Source organism: Fukomys damarensis, unplaced genomic scaffold (assembly GCF_012274545.1).
Source record: "Fukomys damarensis isolate Sample0158 unplaced genomic scaffold, DMR_v1.0_HiC HiC_scaffold_28, whole genome shotgun sequence".
In the NCBI taxonomy this organism is placed as follows: Eukaryota; Metazoa; Chordata; class Mammalia; order Rodentia; family Bathyergidae; genus Fukomys; species Fukomys damarensis.
The window spans coordinates 16,550,507-16,555,445 of record NW_022900940.1 but is presented as its reverse complement, the minus strand read 5'-3'; the positions used below and the strand labels follow the sequence as shown (position 1 = coordinate 16,555,445).

At 40.2% G+C, this 4,939-nt stretch overlaps 1 pseudogene; it reads left to right on the top strand.

The window, feature by feature from the left end:
* The first annotated feature begins 2,108 nt into the window (after positions 1 to 2,108).
* LOC104873681 lies at positions 2,109 to 3,889 on the top strand (annotated as a pseudogene).
* Positions 3,890 to 4,939: the final 1,050 nt, after the last annotated feature.

Below are 4,939 nucleotides of genomic sequence, written 5' to 3'. Positions count from 1 at the left end.
ATAGGGGAAGTGGGAAGTGTAGGGGAAAGGAAATAAGGGAAAAGGAAAAAATGGGAAAGAAAAAAATGGAAACAAAGTCTTTGCAAATAGGGGAGGGTGGGGGGGTGAAGGGAGGGCAGGGGAGGGGGGTAAAATGAGAACCAAGACCTGTTGTATAAAGGTACAAGATCCCAATGATGACTGTTGCTGTGCTGTATACCTAAAATGTGCCAGTAAACTTAATGAAAAAAATGATGGAGAAATAAGATAACTCCATAATAAAGAACCCCTGAAGAAATTCATGACCACTGAATTGGCCCTGCAAAAAGTTCTGAAGGATATTTTAGAAAAAGATAAATATCTAGGAATAGGTCCATTTCTTCTGAATTTTCCATTTTATTAGAGTACAAGTTCTCAAAGTAGGTGATGATTTTCTGGATTTCTGCAGAATCTGTTATAATTTCACCCTTTTTATTCCTAATTGTGTGGATTTGGGTCTTGTCTTGATAAAGTTGGCTAAGGGTTTATCTGTGTTATTTAATCTGTCAAAGAATCAATTCTTCAACTCATTGATTCTTTGTATTGTTTTCATTGTCTCAATTGCATCAATTCTGCTCTGATTTTTATAATTCTCTTTTCATATGAGCTGTAGGTTTAGCTTGCTCCTTTTCTAGAACCTTGAGATTCAACATTAGATTATTTCTTTGCATTCACTCTGTTTCTCTGATTTAAGAGTTCACTGCTATAAATTTCCCTCATAGGACTGCTTTCATTGCATCCCATAAGTTCCAGTATGTTAACACTATTGTTTATTTGTAGAAAGTGTCTAATTTCTTCTTTCCATGTGTGACCCATTGGTTGTTTAGGAGGTGCTTCAGTTACTTTTCTCTCATTTCTGAGACAAAATATCTGACACCCAAAGTTAAGGGAAGAAAGGTTTATTTTGGCTCACAGTTTACAGATGTTTCACTCACAGTTGGTTGACTCTAAGGCAGACCAGCATGGCAGAAGGGATTGCAGAAGAGAAACAGTCCATGACAGGCAGAAAACAGAAGGTAGCAAACTACTAGCAAAAGTAGCAGCTTCTTTCTGAACCTTTTATATTCTATCTAGGTTATCCAGGTTAGGACAGGTGCCAAACCAAGTAGTGGAATAATTTAATAATCACACACCCCTAATCTTAACTTCACATACTCTAGATCCACCCACCTATGACTGCATGAGGCTTTGGGGGAACATCTAGACACAGGCCACAACATTTTACCCCACTGTAGGGGATTAGTGCCTATGAAACAAATTCCAGATTTGAGACAGTTTACAGACCCAGAACCAACTGAATGAAGGGGAGGCTGGGTATTCTTGGGGAAGAATTGTAATGTACCAAAAATTTATGCAATCTATCTCCCATCCTTCCTTAGAGGGACCTAAGGCCTTTTGCCTGAATGACTGTACATTGGGGGAAGGAAAATTATCAGATACTTCTGGGATTACTGGACACTGGTTCTGAACTAATGCTGATTCCAGTGAATCCAAAACATCATTGTTACCCTTCAGTAAGAGTAATGACCTACAGAGCTCAGGTGATCAATTGGATTTTTTTTTAATTTTATTGAGTTTATTGGTACATTTTAGGGATACAGTACAGTTACATTCATTGTTGGGATCATGTACCTTTACATGGCAAGTCTTGATTCTCATTTTTTCCCCTTACCTCTGCCCTCCCTTCACCCCCTCCTCCCCTCCCCATCTACAAACACTTTATTTTCCTCTTTTCATTCTCTCAAATTTTTTTCTTTTCCCTTTTTGTTCTTCCCCTACACATCACACCTTCCCTACACCTTTAGCTCCTTTCTTCAAATTTCTAAATGTCAGTAATCTTATTAGAATCTTATGCATTGTTGCAGAATATTGACACCAGGGAAACTATTTGGTATTAAAGAGCAAGAGAATAGATTCATTCATAGGAAAATGGATACATATTGAAGATATACTCCTAAGTGAAATAAATAAGTCACACATGTGTAAATACCAAATAGTTTCCCTGGTGTGATCAATTGGATTTTAACAAAGGTCTGACTCACAGTTGGTCCTGTATGTCCTTGAATCCATTCTGTGAATTTCTCACTTAAATGTCTTTGGCCCATTTACCAAGTGACTTGTGTGTGTGGGGCCCAGAATAAGAAAAGGCTCTGCAATAGGTCCTGGCTGCTGTGCAGGTGGATCTGCAGCTGGGACTTTATAATCTAGCAGATAGAGATACTATTTGGAGTCTCTTTCAGGCCCCCATAGGTGAATTGCAGTGTAGGCCTTTAGGATTTTGGAGCAAGGCTCTGCCATCATCTGCAGACAACTACTCTTGTTTAAAAAACAGCTCTTGGCCTGCTACTAGAAACTGGTCTTAGTAGAAACTGAACACTTGGCCATGGGACACCAGGTTACTGAGTTGCCTATCATGACCTGGGTATTATCTGATCCACTGAGTCATTGCTGTGCACAGCAATAGTCTATCCTTAAATGGAAACTGTATATATGTGAACAGGTCCAGAGGGTACAAGTAAATTACTTGAAGTTACCCAGATTCCCATGGCTCCTACTCCTGCTGTATTGTCTTTTGCTTCCCAGTGTACCCTTGTGGCCTCATGGGCTGTACTATATGATCAGCTGTCAGAGGAAAAGAAAGCAAGGGCTTAATTTACCTGTGATTCTGCACATTTTGCAGGTACTACCCACAAGTGGACAGCTGCAGCATTATAGCCCCTTTCTACCACATCCCTGAAGGACAGTGGTGATATGGAAATCTTCACAGTGGGCAGCATGTTGGGCAGTGTGCTTGGTAGTACATTTTGCCTGGAAGGAAAATTGGCCATATGTGTAACCCCATAGTGATTCATGGGCTTTAGCCAATGATCTGGCCAGATGGTCAGGAATTTGGAAGGAATATAACTGGAAAATTGGTGAAGAGGTGTGTGGCTAGTCTTCTCTATATGGACAAAGGATTTAAAAATATTTATTTCCCATGTAAACACTCACCAAAATGTGACATCCACGCAAGAGGACTTTAGTAATCAAGTGGGTAAGATGACCCATTCTGTAAATAGTGGTCAGCTTCCTTCTTTAGCCACGGTGTCATTGTCCAAATGGGCTTATGAATGGAGCAGCCTTGGTGACAGGGATGAAGGTTATGCATGGGCTCAGCAACATGGCCTCCCATTCACCGAGGCTGGTCTGGTTACAGCCATGGCTGAATACTCAGTATGCCAGCAGAAAAGACCAACACTGAGTCCCCGATATGCCACCACTCCCTGGGATGATCAGCCTGTGATCTCGTGGCAGGTTGATTATTTTGGACCACTTTCATCACGGAAAGGGCTGTGTTTTGTCTTTATAGGCATAGACATTGTTCTAAATTTGGATTTGCCCTCTCCAGAAATAATGCTTCTGCCAAAACTACCATCCATGAATTTACAGAATGCCTTATCCAGCATCATGGAATGCCACACAGCTCACAGCTTGCCTCTGACCAAGGAACACATTTTAGGACCAATGAAGTAAGGCATTGGACTCATGGTCATGGAATTCACTGGTCATAACATATTCCTCACCTCCCAAAAGCACCTGGATTGATGGAAAGGTGGAATGGTCTTTTGAAAACACCATTACAGCACAAGCTGTAGGTGGCAGTAGCTTGCAGGGCTGGGACAAGGTTCTTCAAAAGGCTGTATATTCTTTGAATCAGCATCCAGTATATGGTATTGTGTCTTCCATAACCAGGGTTTACGGGTCCAGAAATCAAGAGTTGGATGTGAAAATGGTATCATTCACCATTACCCCCATGGATCCTCTAGCAAAATTTTTGCTTCCTGTTCCTTCTCCTCTGCTCTGTGACCTTCTGCTCTGCTTGCTTGCTTAGAAGTCTTAGTTCTAGAAGGGGTTTTCATCAGGGAGCATAATAATGATACCATTGAACTGGGATTTACACTTTTCCATGGTCATTTTGATCTCCTCATGACCCTGAGGAAACAACCTAAAAAGGGAGTTACAATGTTGGCATGAGTGATTGATCCAAACTATTGAAAAGAAATTGCACTGTTACTCCACAATGGAGGAAAGAAAAAATGTACTTGGAGTGCAGCTCTCTTAGGGCACCTTCTAGTATTACCATGCTCTTTTATTAAAGTCAACAGGAAACTACAACATCCCAATCCAGGCAGAATGATAAATGGTGCAGAACCTTCATGAATAAAGTTATGGGTCACCCCACCAAGGAAGGAAGAAAGAACTGCTGAGGTGCTTGCTGAAGACCAAAGAAATACACAATGGGCTGTAAATATCAGCTACAACCCCATAATCAGCTGCAGAAATGAGGATTATATTTATAATAGTTGCTCCTGATATGATCCAATGTAACATAATGTTGATAGGCTTAACTACTTAATATTAAATCTGTACTATAATGTTCAAGTTATGAAATGTTGAGAGTAAGCATCACCCAAAGAAAATTTGCCATCTATTCTGGGTAGGAAATCAGTGCATTTCCATTTGTATGTAGCATAATTACAACATATTAGTCATAATTATGAATTTATATTTGTATCTGAAGATTATGGTTTATTTATTTATTTATTTTTTTTGGTACCGGGGATTGAACTTGGGTCCTTGCGCTTGCAAGGCAGGCCACTGAACCACTGAACTAAACCCCCGGCCCTGAAGATTATGGTTTAAGCAAATGTGTCCAGTTGTCAAGTTGTCAAGGGATGGATAGTGATAGCTGACTGGTTGTGTTACCTTGAGTAAGTAACACCCAACTAAATTAGATAAGCATAGTTCTGGGTGTAGAAGAACCACTTTAGAGAAGGTTATAATCAGAATGTTATAAAAGGGAAACAAAGAAGGTAAGATCACTCTGTCTTCTTAGGAGGATCTTTAGTCTTCACTTTCGTCTTAGGTGTTATCTCCTGGC